At 41.0% G+C, this 15,361-nt stretch overlaps 1 long non-coding RNA gene across 1 annotated transcript in view; it reads left to right on the top strand.

The window, feature by feature from the left end:
• The first annotated feature begins 19 nt into the window (after positions 1-19).
• LOC130122740 (uncharacterized) overlaps positions 20-15,361 on the top strand; it is a 56,292-nt gene continuing 40,950 nt past the window's right edge. Inside the window, exon 1 of the long non-coding RNA XR_008811265.1 lies at positions 20-60. This is a non-coding gene — a long non-coding RNA (uncharacterized LOC130122740). The remainder of the gene's footprint in view (positions 61-15,361) is intronic.

Genomic DNA, 15,361 nt, shown 5'->3' with positions numbered 1-15,361 from the left:
CTGGAACGGAGCTGCCTGCTTTCATTTTGCCTTCTCATCGACGGAAAGGAAGAGATAAAGGTGAGTAAGGCGCGTGAGCGGTTTGTCGAAACCGGGTGAAATTTCAAGTTCTCGTCCATCGCCGCAGTTACAGCCGCCTCACAAAGTTTTGACAGTGGATCTACTTCTCCGCTGCGGGGTGGGGTGCACAGATCTGGTGTGTGCATGACAATCCCGATGTTGAGCTTTTTAGGCAGCGTACTCTTGTGTTGTCATTATAGATTATTGTATGTGGATTGTCGGTCTGCAGATGGGATGGCTGCTGCTGCTTAACGACGTGCGCCTTTCGCACATTTCAAGTTGTAGACAGGCGTGTGTGGGACTTGGAGGCAGCATAACTTTTAGTAGGTAGACTGCCCATAGACATTCTCTCCTCTCTCTCTCTCTATATATATATGTGTGTATATATATATATATATATATATATATGTGTGTGTGTGTGTGTGGATGTATGTATGTATGTATGTATGTATGTATGTATGTATGTATGTATGTATGTATGTATACACTGTATAATTTACTGCGTTTATAGTCAATTTAGCACGACACTTGACTGCATTTTTGCCTTGTTGCCTTAGGTGCACACCACTTTATTTAACCCACTTATTCTCAAACGCACTGAACTGGCATTAAATGTGTCCTACTTGTGTGTATTTTCGAAGTATGCAGCAAGTGCAGATGGATAGTTCAAATAACACACATGATCATGCTTGATTCTTCTGCGCTAACATCATCTGATAGACCACCATAGGTACATGTAGCATAGCGGAGACCTTTACAATGCTAAGTGACCTGTGTAACTATCACTGTACTTAAACATGCTGTAAAAACTGTGTGTAATCATGTGCATTTGGACAAAATCCTTTTTCTTTTCTTTTTTTTTACATCTACCATGGTGTTGAATTTTACAGTTACACCAAGTCTTACGCTCCGCTTCAGTTTTTTTTTTATTTCAATGTAGTTTTGAAATATTTTGATTTCCAAGAATGTCTGCAGTATATCTGTGTGTGATGCTAGTATGAGGCCATGGGTGAGTGTTTAGCCCTTCGTATGTGTAGATTATCATAGAGAACGACATACAATCATAGTCTTATTCAGGTATCACTTATCAGTTTAAAGGAAATTGCAGCAAATGCTGTCAACTTGCCTGTCTCAATGAAGGCTGCACTCAATACTTCAGTAAACTCCCACAGTTTTCTTTTTCTCAAATTTATTCAAGACAGAAAATTAACTAAGACAATCATAAATCAAGTGGCTCAATAAGTATTTGAAAGCAAATAGATGTGACTTGGAGTATTCTGTGGAAAGCCCTTTTGCAGGACATTTGTAGGTGAGTAACAGTATGCAGCAGCCCTGTAGATGTGTTTATCTCAACCAGCTTGTCTTGAACTAGGGGTTATCTACTGCCTTAGGGACTCACAAGGGGGAAGAAAAAGAATTTAAATCAACCTCAATACAGCCTCAAGCCCAGACTAACCCCTTAGCACAGCTATACTATACCCTGTACCATATAGGCCTGCACCCCTCACCCCACCCCCATCCACACACACACACACACACACACACCCACACCAGCATGCACGCACACACTTCAATTCCCCCTCTGAATCTAGTAACTAAATCCAGGTGTTTGTCAATGTGTGTTATGACAAGAGTATATCTGTGTGTGTGCATGCATTTGTGTGTGCGTGTGCGCGCATGTGCATGCGTATGTGCATGTGTGTGTGCCTATGTGTGCGTGCGGTGTCTGTGTCCATGCATATGTGTGACTAGCATGTGTGTATGTGTATCCAGATGGCATAACACTGTAGGTCCAATTCTTACCTCACCTCATCTGAGCTGTTCAGGGGCCGTATCACCAGGGGACCTCGCAGGAAAATACTCAGCAAATGTGAATGAGAGAAGCAGAGGACCAGATGTGTGTGTGTGTGTGTGTGTGTGTGTGTGTGTGTGTGTGTGTGTGTGTGTGTGTGTGTGTGTGTGTGTGTGTGTGTGTGTGTGTGTGTGTGTGTGTGTGTGCGTGCGTGTGTGTGTGCGTGTCTGTCTGCATGTCTGTATGTGTGTGTGTGTCTGTCCTTTTTCATTCCTGCCCTTGCATTTGCTTTTGTTTGTGTCAATCTGGTTAGGTCATATTTGGGTTATTCAGTTGTCTATAAGAGAGGTTGTACCTGGAGCAGCGATCTTTTTAAGGCTAACTGCATCACACAAATCTGTGAAGCAGGACACATTGTCAAGTGGCTGTGTAATTGAGTTAAGGAAATCAGTTGTAAACAGAACATTTGCCTCACGCGTTCCTGTAGAATGTGTTTGGATGAAACTGTATGTGCATATGAGGGAGTGAGAGAGTGTGCATGCATGTGTGTGTGCACGCATGTGTGCACACGTGTGTGAGTGTGTGTGTGTGTGTGTGTGTGATACTTAACAGGATCAGACACCTCGTGATGATTTTGTGTGACTACTGGAAATTCAGATCACAGTGTAGGGACCAAACAAAAAGCTACAAGCCAAGAATAGCAAATCTGCTGAAACCAAACTCAATTTGCTTCTGGTTATCAACAGGAGGGAAGGGGGCATAACACAGATAGAAATGTAGAGAGAGAGTCTATCTGGGAGCACATTTAAATGCAGACGGATAAACCATTCTCATCTTATTCGGTGCAATTACAACGGTAAAATGTCACATAAAGGCAATGATTAGTAAAAGCTCTAATTCTGGTCCAAGTTTAATGTCATGTAGGCTTTACAAAAAGGTCACAGAGGAAACTTGACATAGTTTTTTTTTCTCTGCTAAGTTTTCCCCCTTTTTGCCCCCAATTGTACCCGGCCAATTACCCCACTCTTCTGAGCCGTCCCGGTTGCTGCTCCACCCCCTCTGCCGATCCGGTGAGGGCTGCAGACTACCACATGCCTCCTCTGATACATGTGGAGGCGCCAGCTGCTTCTTTTCTCCTGACAGTGAGGAGTTTCGCCAGGGGGACGTAGCGCGTGAGAGGATCACGCTATTCCCCCCAGTTCCCCCTTCCCCCTGAACAGGCGCCCCGACCGACCAGAGGAGGCACTAGTGCAGACACAGCCAATTGTGTCTGTAGGGACGCCCGACCAAGCCAGAGGTAACATGGGGATTTGGACCGGAGATCCCTGTGTTGATAGGCAACGGCATAGACCATTGCGCCACCCAGATGCCTTGAAACTTGACATAGTTAACATTTACACAATTGGCAGCATAATTTTTGTGGCAGAAACCACCACATGACTTGATGTCAAGATGGCTGCTGGTTGTGTCATCTCCTACTACTACTACTACTACTACCGCCACTAACAGAATAGATTCAGGTTATTGTAGGTTTTTTCTTTTTACTCTTCTTCTTTTTTTCTTCTTCTTTTTCTTCTTATTATGTTTTTATCTTTTAATTGGACAAACCCCATAATCTTATAATCCACATTATCCTCATTGTTGTATGCATGTACACAGAGGTGAATTAATGGGTAAAGATGACAGCAGAAGAGGAAATTCTATGAGAGATTACTAAAACAGTCTTTCTATGAACTTCAGAAGTGTTTGCCACCGTCGCTGCTCTGTAACATCATGTTTCCTGCAGGTGAAGGATTTAGTGGGTAATGCCTAAAAAGAGATAGAGCCTCGTGTCTGAGGGCTGATTTCTTATCAGAGATCTCCTTCTCTTTCTCATTACAACGTCAGCGTGATTGATGGAATTTTCCCAGCATTCCACCAGTCTCACTGCCGATGGATCCCTGTGAGTGACAGCTTGACAATTATTAATTACCTGGCCTGAATGCAGGGACCAAACTTTGACTATAACTCACCTCGCTATTAGTTAAACAAGTATTTTGTTATGACGATTGTAGAGTCATATCTATGCACACATTTGTTATCCCAATATTGTTTTTCTTCATGTACACGTGTGAATTATTGACCAAGGTTTGCACAGTGTTACTTTCCACATATCTTTACCGATATGTTTTCATTACCTCCTATTTACATATTTTTCAGTGGTGGAACTTTTACTAGCTCACCTTCTATGTTTCGTTTTAACCAGGTACAAAAAAAGGTCTTCTTGTGCTAGAGTTGAAACAGGATATTAATCACTGTGCATAAATACAACAATATATAAATAAGTGAGGGATATATGCTTCTGTCTAAAATAGGATGACCATATTTTCAAAGTCACAGACCGGGACACTGACCATGCGTACACATAATGCACATCCCAATTCCTTCAATAACTTGCTCATTAGCAGCTCTGTCACACATCGGCCTTGTGTTTAACTTGAGATATAGCCAATTATTATTTACATATTAGAATATTATGTCATAATATGTAAATACTGATTGGCTAGATCTCAAGTTAAGCAAAAGGCCGATATACATATTTACATTTACATATTACATTTGCATATTAGAACCTTATGTTGCTCTGTGGTGGCCTAGTGGCCTTGTCCAGGGTGTCTCACCGCCTGCCGCCCAATGACTGCTGGGATAGGCACCAGCATCCTTGCAACCCTACTCAGGATAAGCGGCTTGGATAATGGCTGGATGGAACCCTATGTTTACAATGATGGCTGTTGATTGCATTCGTAACATGCTAATCATGAGAGGCTTAATTAATTTCAATTAATGCAAATAAAATACCAAGCATAATTCATCTGTAGGGTTAGGCTGTGGTAAAGGCCTACTCATTGGTCACAGGAGTCTTCAATAACATTGAATGGTGATGCAATAGGGGACTGTTTTGATGTATGGCAAGGCAGGCTCCCTCTGAATGGGAAAGCATCACTAGCAGAGATGAGTGTTGGTGATAGATGGTATTTGTGGCCTACCTCAAACATGTTGCTTCATAGATTGTTCATCACTGCAATTTAGATCTAAGTTGATATTATTCCAAAAGTCTATTGATTCTTTATTGAAAAGGCACTTTTCTTTGGGATGGTAGATAACAGGGTCCATCCCAGACCGCAAATCGACTTGAAGGTCCTCCTTCTCACCTGCTGCCCTGCAGCCTCAGAGTAGGAATCGTGACAACCACACGGTGACTTCTGATTGACGCCTCTATCGATTTATTAGCAACATGGGGGTGTGAGTTTCTTTCAGTGTTCCTACTGGTTTGTAGTGTGGGCTGGGCTGTTTTTTTCTCAAGCTCTCATGAAAACCATGTATTTTGGAGGGAACAAACTGCCGGAACTGGGACACACTTGTATATTTCAGAGATTTCTTGGGGCACTGAGAAGCAAAGCTTGAAATCGGGACTGTCCCAGTTAAAACTGTGGTTGGCAACTTTCTCTGTGTTCTTTGTGAAAAATGTCATATCGCTACGAGCAATATATATATATATGGCAGGAGGGAAACTCAAGCCTCTGTGTTTAACCCTGCATCTGTATTCAAGATCTCAAAATTTCACCACTCCCTGTAGGCCACAACCAATCAGAGGAGCTCTCTGTGATGAGGCAGCTACCACAATACTTTACATCGACAGGCAAAGACAATGATGCTAACATAAAACTAGTGTGTGAGAAATCGAGGCTCTGTGTGAGTGTGTGTGTGTGTGTGTGTGTGTGTGTGTGTGTGTGTGTGTGTGTGAAATTTGTTTCTGCACACACACATTGGCCCCATTGTGTCTCCTATTTTCATCGGCTCTAGACTTTGAAGTTGGGATGAGTAAGAATCTTGACACCAGACTTTTCAGAAGGAAAATGCCTACTTATTTGTCTTTCCTGCCTCTCGGATAGTTATTCATCAAATAAGACAGAGGAGGGCCAACAGTTTCATGTTTTTATCACAGAAGCGGACCTTAAAGTTATTAGATCAAAGCATTCTTTTAAACAAACAGGTTTACTGAATGGGATTTAGTATGCTCAATTAAGATTGGAATCCTTAAATAAGACAATAAATGAATAAATAAATATAATCCCAGATCTGTTTGAAAAGTTGCCAGTGCTATTATTAGCACTTTCCCCACCACCAAGCCAATAACACATGGTTGATCCCAGGTTTCAGCTGCTGATATTGTAATGTCTGTTTGTAAAGGTTTTTTTTTTTATGTTTGTTCTGCTCACGGGCTGAAACAACTCCACTTTATCCTATCCCTCACTTCATTTCCACCACCTAAAAGTCAAATTCAAGCCCAACAGTAAATAAGAAACTTAGATGCTTAAAGGCAGAAACATATTGGAATCATCTGACAATTATTTTAGATATCCCAACAGACACCAGAAGCGTTAATCGTCACGCTCCTCCTCTGAACCTGTGCCAACTTTGGAGAGCCAAAAGCGGACTGATCGACCGAAACACTGCCGCAAACGACCTGTTTTGAGGCCCGTCGTGCACCATGCATCTGTTGGACACTGCTGTGACACTGATGCTCTGTTTTTTTAATTATTTCAGTAAATCTAAAACGGTCTACACTTTTCGTGCTAGACATAAAAACAAGAATCTTTAAATAAGAATCTTTTTTTTCTCTCTCTCAGTTGACCGGCCAGGTTGTGTATGCAAAAGAAATGTCGACAGAAAATATATGATGTGTTTGTGAAATGGCGGCGGTAAGATCTATGCAAACCAGATAGAGATCTGGCAGGAGATTTGCCTATTGGCTCCGATGCAGTCCTTGTAGATGACTGATGAGGAAGACACTGATAGAACCATTGCCAGACCACAGCAGGTTCTGTCCTGTGCATGTGTGTGTGTGTGTGTGTGTGTGTGTGTGTGTGTGTGTGTGTGTGTGTGTGTGTGTGTGTGTGTGTGTGTGTGTGTGTGTGTGTGTGTGTGTGTTTGTTTTTTGATTGCACATGTAAGGGGGGAATGGAGAAGGAATGTGCACGTGCAAGAAATATCAACAAGAGAATACGAAATAGCTGTCTGAAAAAAAGAGAAATTATGTGACTGCGTGCATGTGTGCACGTGCATGTGTGTGTATTTATTGTATGTTTGTGTAAGTTTATTGCCATGAAGAGGTGTACACATAAATTTTAAAGATTGTGTGCATGTGTATGTGTAAATACGGCACACAAGGAGCCATCGACTGATATTCTTGCAGAGCCTGTTTAGACACACATTTTCACTCAGCCCAAACCACAGTGTCACAACTCCTCTGTCCACACCTCCCTACACACATATAAATGTATAGGCATCTGCTGATCCCATGATCAAGTCACTCTCTGCCGGTGCTCTCTAATTCTCACAGGTCGCACAGTTCAGTCCCTCCCTTCTTTTTGCCTCAACAACTTGGCATGAGCACCTTTTCATGTGTTGACAATACTTGAAACATTTCAGTCCTCTGTTTTTTTCTAGGACAGTCTGACAATCCAAAGGTTGGCCCCAGAGAAAATTAGATCGTGTCCCCAAATTATAGTGAAGAACTTGTTGTGTAAAGTTCTTTTGCTGCGTTAAGTCCGTTAAAAGATTGGACCGAGGACCTGTCTGCTGGTAGTCTAATAGCAGTGTGGATTTTGATTTATTAGCCTACCTAATAGTCTACAGAATCAGTTTTTTGTCATGTCCCTTAGGGTGGATATTTTAATGTATACCCAGCCAGCCTCTGATCTCATGATCTGGCTATTCTCTATTGCTGCTCTCTAATTCACACAGGTCACATAGTTCAGCCACTCCCCCTTTCATTTATTTTCCACCTTTTTTTCTTGCGTCTTAAGACTCAATAGACTTGGCAATGACACCGTTTAGATGAGCAATGTGCGTGAATTGTTCCAGTCTGTCTGCCATTGCTGGCTTCTGTCTCACACTATCATTTTTGTGTTCGTTCACATCATCCTCCCACCTCATATCATACTCGTCTCAAAAGAATAAGATTGCGACAATTAAGATGCAAGATATCGTTGCACAGCCACAAACACTTACAGGTTGGTCCAGGAGGACACCTTCACGCTGCAGTTTAGCTTTGATCTGACTTTTTCTTATTTTCGCAGACTGTAGAGACTATTCTCTGTTTCAGTAATACTTGGGTTTGGGTCTTTCTAGACCAAAGTAATCACCAGGGCCTTAGGTCTCACAGGAATTCAAAACAAAACAAAATGGAGAAATGACAGCAAGATGAGTGGAAGAATGAAAGAAAGGGATTGACCGAGGGACGAAAGATCATCTGGATCCAATTTGGGACAATTTCATCCTTTCAGCCAAGACCACCCCTCCTCCCGCCATTTCACCATACTTTCTTTAAGGTGCAATTCTGTCAAAGGGAGAAGAAATATTTGCCTCCTTGGGGCCCAAGAGGTGGTGTCGTCATTATGCATCAGGAAGTGACTCCGTCTCTGCCTCTAAAGCTGGTCCGTGCATCCACTTAATTCTCCATGCCTTTATTGAATTCCCCTTCTTAGGGCCTTGTTCAGATTGCCCGCCCAAATCTGTTTTTTGGCATATCCAGATTGTATCCAGATTGATTTTAGAAAGTATGGAAAGCAAACGAAAAAAAAAATCCACATGAAATGTGATTTTTGCAAATCGGATCTAAACCACGTTTGGAGGTGGTTTGAAATGTGATTCCAATTGGATTTCTACAGATGTGTCTCAGTCCAAATGATAAGGCCACCTAAATCAGATTTCAAACTGTCTTTTACATCACTTGAAACGTGACACACAATGATGACGTCAAATCCAGAGTGATATTGGAGCCTGCCATGACTGCAGCACGGTACATCGTAATGTATTCCGGCCTCCTCCGTTGCTGAGTTTGTCCGGTGGAGTTCTGCACCGTGACTTGACAGCACGATTGTTTGTAGACGATTGTTTGTAGGGCAAGATGATCGATCTCCATTTCTCATGCTTCAGCATTGCTAAACCGCGTCACCAGCATACGTAGTTACATAGGCCTACATTGTTACCACAGCAACCCATGAAGATAGGTTGGTGATGTCTGGACACAAAACTGACCTGATAACTTGCAAATAACAGTGTGGACAGTCTGTCTTAAAGATGTGATTTGAGAAACAAATCTGATTTGCCTGCAGTCTGAACAAGGCCATAGTGACTGGTTATCCTTTACATACAAGATGTGTGGAGGGAAAAACAGCTGGAGAACTGTCCAATGAATACATATGTGTGGGGGGGATTGGATATGAATGTGCAGGTGCTATGCAAACCTTTGCCTTGCCAGTTATTATCAACTGTTATTAATTATCAAGTTAGAAGATATTTGAGGTATGCCCTCAAAGTGGATGATGGAAAACTCCCTCTTGTTATAAGAGATGGACAGTATATAATTGCCGTAGTATAAATCTCGAGCTGTTTTGCTTTGTGTTCTGTAAGTCCACATGTTTCAAGTGATGAAAACCTTTCTAACCAGATACGTATTTATCAGTGAGACAACTGACCTCATCGTGCAAACCATTTTATTTGACCTAATGTCTGCATTCAGCTACTTGTTAAACATATATCAGGTAGACAAACAAGCAGGCGGCCAGTCAGTACACCAGAGACAGACAATCAGACATTCAGACACACAGATGGACGGACAAGGAAGAGTGCTATTGAGGACAGAAAATGAAGAAAATGTGACTGTAGAGTTCAGGGCCTTATCTAGACCCCTTTGTGGAATGTTCTGTTTCCATCTCTTGGTACTTTCTCCTCTTTCTCTCTCTCTCTCTCTGTCTCTGTTTTGTCCACCTCTTTTTCATTTTCACATAGACTTGCCCTTTCTTGACTAGTCATAAGACGGTGTGCTTTCAAGCATGGTTGCAAATGCACATCATTTGCATAAGGAATGACAAATATTTCTCCCATTCATGACTTGTTTATTTGCCTCTTGGTGTCATCACCTACTCTCTCATATTCTCACTAATCAGATTCTGTCTCGGCAAAGTTTCATGTCTGGTGCATAGTGTTATCAGCAGTGGGTGTCTCAGGGAAAAGACCTTTACTTGCCCATATAAATGTGCTGCTACCTTTGTATTGGTTTCTGGTCACATCAGCCGATATCCTCCTGGGGAAATTGCACCCATATTTCCTGTGCAGACCACCTTTTCACAAGGTATAGATACAAGATAGACTCTCCAATGTGTTTTACAAAATCATTATTCCTGAGAAATTAAATCTGATCGATATCAAATTGAATATTCCCCCTGTGATATTGAATCTGATTCATGTGAAATCAAATCTCTTAGGGGTCTGTTTCTTCACTTATATGTCCCAGGGATTTATAAGTATCCAGTTTATGGGTCAATTAGAGTGTAGACCAGGGCTCCGGGAGTCTTTCTGTTGTGTACTGTGAAACACCATGCTCTTATTGAATCAGCAATGGTAGCAGCCATTGGCATATCTTCCTCTCTTGGTTGCTTCCGTTAGGGGTCGCCACAGTGGATCATCCATTTCCATCTCTTCCTGTCCTCTGCATCTTCCTCTGTCATGCCAAATACCTGCATGTCGTCTCTCACCACATCCATAAACCTTCTCTTTGGCTTTCCTCTTTTCCTCTTCCCTGGCAGCTCCATAGTCAGCATCGTTCTCCCAATATACCCAGCATCTCTCCTCCACACATGTACAAACTATCTGTCTTGCCTCTCTTGCTTTGTCTCCAAACCGTCCAACCTGAGCTTTCCCCGTAATATACTTGTTCCTAATCCTGTCCTTCTTCGTCACTCCCAATGAAAAGCTTAGCATCTTCAGCTCTGCCACCTCCAGCTCCACCTCCTGTCTTTTTGTCAGTGCCACCATCTCCAAACCATATAACATAGCTGGTCTCACAACCATCTTGTTGACCTTCCCTTTCACTCTTGCTGTTACCCTTCTGTTGCAAATCATCAATTTTACTACTAACACATCCAGGTGAAGTTTACTCCATGGCTCCATGGCAAGTGATGGAGTGAAAAAAGAAAGTGTAAACAGGTGATGAATTGACAAACAGCCTTCACACAGTAAAATATTTGTCTCAGGGATTTTGGAACCAATTGTTACATTCACTACGGTGTGTAATGTCTCAGCAAAGGCATTCTTTAAGAGAGTTTATCAGTCTGAATTTCTAGGAAACATGGATACAGATGATGTGGACAAAGCTGGTAAACAGAAATAAAGGATAGGACCTACAATTGAGTCTTGATGAACGCTGAAAGCCAATGTGTGATAAAGATGATGATGAGCTTCCAGTCTGAACAGGTGTCAGTCACAAGACAAGCTGAACTAATTGGGTGCAATCTCCTCAATGCCAATCAAATTATCCCAGTTACAGTCTCTTAAAATGCCATGGTCTGTATTATGTCAAAAGCTACACTAGTATCACAAAAGGTTAAAAATTGAAAACAAATGTGCCGTGATACAATTTATCACGACACCAAACTTTATGTCCTGCATCGCTCAAGTTTCCCAAATTTGAGGACCTTTGTTTGATGAATGAAAGCTACAAAACATGTTAAGTGATGTTCTCCAAAGGAATTGAATCAAGTGCAACTGCACTTATATATATAAGTCCAGTTGCACTTGATTCAATTCCTTTGGATAACCATGACCTGGATGAATGAGAACATTCACAGACATGTTAAGTGATGAAATTAAAACACTCTTCACCAATAAGGGATGCTTGAAGAGAGTTTTTAAGCTACCTGGACTTAAGGGATCTGTACTGTTTTGAAAAAGCAGCTGGACTCCTGTTTGCTACTTACAAGAAAGAAATACCTGACAATGAAGAGCAGTTTTGTCTTTATGCATGCTCAATAATCCAGGTAAGGAAACCACAGAAAGTTGAATCAGTTCATCAGGACACAATGTTTATTGAGAGAAACGTTTCATCAAGCATCTAAGTGACCTCTTCAGTCTCAACTGACTGCAGGTATCCCCACCCTTATAAACAATACAGTGGCATAATGACCGAAAAACAAATGATCAGTTTCATATGCAAATTACCATGACCATTAACTAGAGTTTCAATGGCCATGTGTACTATTCACACAGGATTTGGGAATGTTTGCAATCACAGCATTGTAAGAATGGCAACAGATGAACGCTTAGCCCCCCCCCTGTCTGTTTTGTTACCCGTAGAGAAAAAAAAACTACGTAGATGTAACTGTATCAAACATGTCTTTTTTCAAACCTGCAGAATCTGTTTTACTTATAAAACTTGATGAAGGGAAGTGATCCAAATGTGTATGTTTACAACCTGTTGAAACATTGTGTCCAGATGATTCAACTGATTCAACTTTCTGTGATTTGAATCCTCAATACCATAATTAGACATAGGCCTCATGACTGAGCCCATAACATCAAACAAGACTGTGGAGTTATGACAATGTTATGCTACATGTGCTCTGAAATGCAGGTCTTCATGATTCCAATACAAAACCGGAAACTGTGAAAAAGACAAAGCTGAGCAGTAGGTAAGAGTTCAGTCGCGAGATGTAGCAAGGAGACGATGAGTGAAAGAGGTAAGGTATACAGAGAGATTGATTACCTTTACGTTTTACACTTTTATCCAAAGTGACCTACAAAGACAGTCAGAAATTAGTTAGATATATCCATATATCAACTAGGGATGTAACGATCCATTGATCTGGATCGATGTATCGATTCAATAATGATCAATGATTCAACATAATCAATGCAAAGTGAAAACATTGATCCATATCATCATCTTTAAGATACGCCTAGGATGTGAAAATTAAGTTTAAAGCTGATTATCTCTAAATCACTGAGCACACAGAGAGAACCTTGTAAATCCAAGGTGATGGAGCATAGATGTGTATGGTTTATGTTCATAATTAAAAAGTCGTCAAGGGCTCTCTAAGTTAACTAATAAATATTTTGTACTTAATCATGAGAAATGTGGTACTTTATAGTGAACAATAGGAGGTCTGTTTTTATGCTTTTTATTAAAAAGAATAGATAATTTTTCACTTAAATAACTAGAAGAGCTCAGTAATAAAATTGTCAAATATACACTACCGTTCAAAAGTTTGGGATCACCCAAACAATTTCGTGTTTTCCATGAAAAGTCACACTTATTCACCACCATATGTTGTGAAATGAATAGAAAATAGAGTCAAGACATTGACAAGGTTAGAAATAATGATTTGTATTTGAAATAAGATTTTTTTTACATCAAACTTTGCTTTCGTCAAAGAATCCTCCATTTGCAGCAATTACAGCATTGCAGACCTTTGGCATTCTAGCTGTTAATTTGTTGAGGTAATCTGGAGAAATTGCACCCCACGCTTCCAGAAGCAGCTCCCACAAGTTGGATTGGTTGGATGGGCACTTCTTTGAGCAGATTGAGTTTCTGGAGCATCACATTTGTGGGGTCAATTAAACGCTCAAAATGGCCAGAAAAAGAGAACTTTCATCTGAAACTCGACAGTCTATTCTTGTTCTTAGAAATGAAGGCTATTCCATGCGAGAAATTGCGAAGAAATTGAAGATTTCCTACACCGGTGTGTACTACTCCCTTCAGAGGACAGCACAAACAGGCTCTAACCAGAGTAGAAAAAGAAGTGGGAGGCCGCGTTGCACAACTGAGCAAGAAGATAAGTACATTAGAGTCTCTAGTTTGAGAAACAGACGCCTCACAGGTCCCCAACTGGCATCTTCATTAAATAGTACCTGTTAGAGCCTGTTTGTGCTGTCCTCTGAAGGGAGTAGTACACACCGGTGTAGGAAATCTTCAATTTCTTAGCAATTTCTCGCATGGAATAGCCTTCATTTCTAAGAACAAGAATAGACTGTCGAGTTTCAGATGAAAGTTCTCTTTTTCTGGCCATTTTGAGTGTTTAATTGACCCCACAAATGTGATGCTCCAGAAACTCAATCTGCTCAAAGAAGTGCCCATCCAACCAATCCAACTTGTGGGAGCTGCTTCTGGAAGCGTGGGGTGCAATTTCTCCAGATTACCTCAACAAATTAACAGCTAGAATGCCAAAGGTCTGCAATGCTGTAATTGCTGCAAATGGAGGATTCTTTGACGAAAGCAAAGTTTGATGTAAAAAAAATCTTATTTCAAATACAAATCATTATTTCTAACCTTGTCAATGTCTTGACTCTATTTTCTATTCATTTCACAACATATGGTGGTGAATAAGTGTGACTTTTCATGGAAAACACGAAATTGATTGGGTTGATCCCAAACTTTTGAACGGTAGTGTATTTTCATTGCTTTTTGTGAGTTGATGTAATGTAACTGATTGTGTTAAATGGGGATATCATATCGTCTCATATCATATCGTCTCATATCATATCGATTGCGGGCCCCTGAATTGAATCGAATCAAAATTGTATCGGGGAAAGCTTTGTGATATCAACAAATATTGTATCATCTAAATAATTGATAAATAATATCATGATGAAACTTGTGATTTACACCCCTAGTATCAACCAACAGGCATCTTAAAGCATTGAATAGTAGTAATATCTTAGTCAGGAAAGCCATTTCTAGTGCAGTTAGTGTAAGTGTACAGTGAGTAGATCACCAATAGTGATATAAGAAATACGGGACTCCAAAGAAACTGGTCAGTTACAAATCTGTCTCGTAGTCATGCCACAGAGATCATCTATGGATCAAGATAGTCCTAGAAAAGGAAAGGAAAGCTCAAAAGCAGGCATGGCATAGTGACCAAAATAAATTATAAATCAATAAAACTTGTGTAATATAATTTTCCTATATTCATCAGGCAATGCAATACTCTGTTTGGGTTACATGTCAACACAGAATGGAAAAGAGGGAAAGGGTTGAGATGGCAAAATGCTGGATGATAAAAGGAAGATGGGGGTTGTGGTTTATATAGGTTATGGATCACATAATGCCAGATATGATTCTAGCAGGAGGGCCGTTGTGGACCAGATTTAATCAGAAGATATGAACTCAGCACCAACCAGATGCCCAACACTGAGACAGCACTGCCCAGATGAGGGAGATAGAGACAAAGATACAGAGATACAGGGAGACAAAAAAATGGTCCCTCTTTATTTCTGTTTCTGTTATCTTCTCTCTCTCTCTCTCTCTCTCTCTCTCTCTCTCTCTCTCTCTCTCTCTCTCTCTCTCTCTCTCTCTCTCTCTCTCTCTCTCTCTCTCTCTCTCTCTCTTTCTCTCACATGCACCTATTCAAACAACTGATCTATAACTAATGGAGGATAGCTGCAATACAGTGGCACAATGGTGGAAGGTAATAGGTACACTACATGGCCAAAAGTATGTGGAAACCCTAACATCACACCCATATGTGCTTGTTGAACATCTCATTCCAAAACCATGGCTATTAATATGGAGTTGGTCCCTCCTTTGCTGCTATAACAGCATCTACTCTTCTGGGAATGCTCTCCATTAGATTTTGGAACACGGGTGTGGGGAGATTCGCTCCCATTCAGCCACGACAGCATCAGTGA

Source organism: Lampris incognitus, chromosome 1 (genome assembly GCF_029633865.1).
Source record: "Lampris incognitus isolate fLamInc1 chromosome 1, fLamInc1.hap2, whole genome shotgun sequence".
Taxonomy (NCBI): domain Eukaryota; kingdom Metazoa; phylum Chordata; class Actinopteri; order Lampriformes; family Lampridae; genus Lampris; species Lampris incognitus.
Note: the sequence above shows the minus strand (reverse complement) of the source record. Positions and strands in the feature narration are given on the sequence as shown.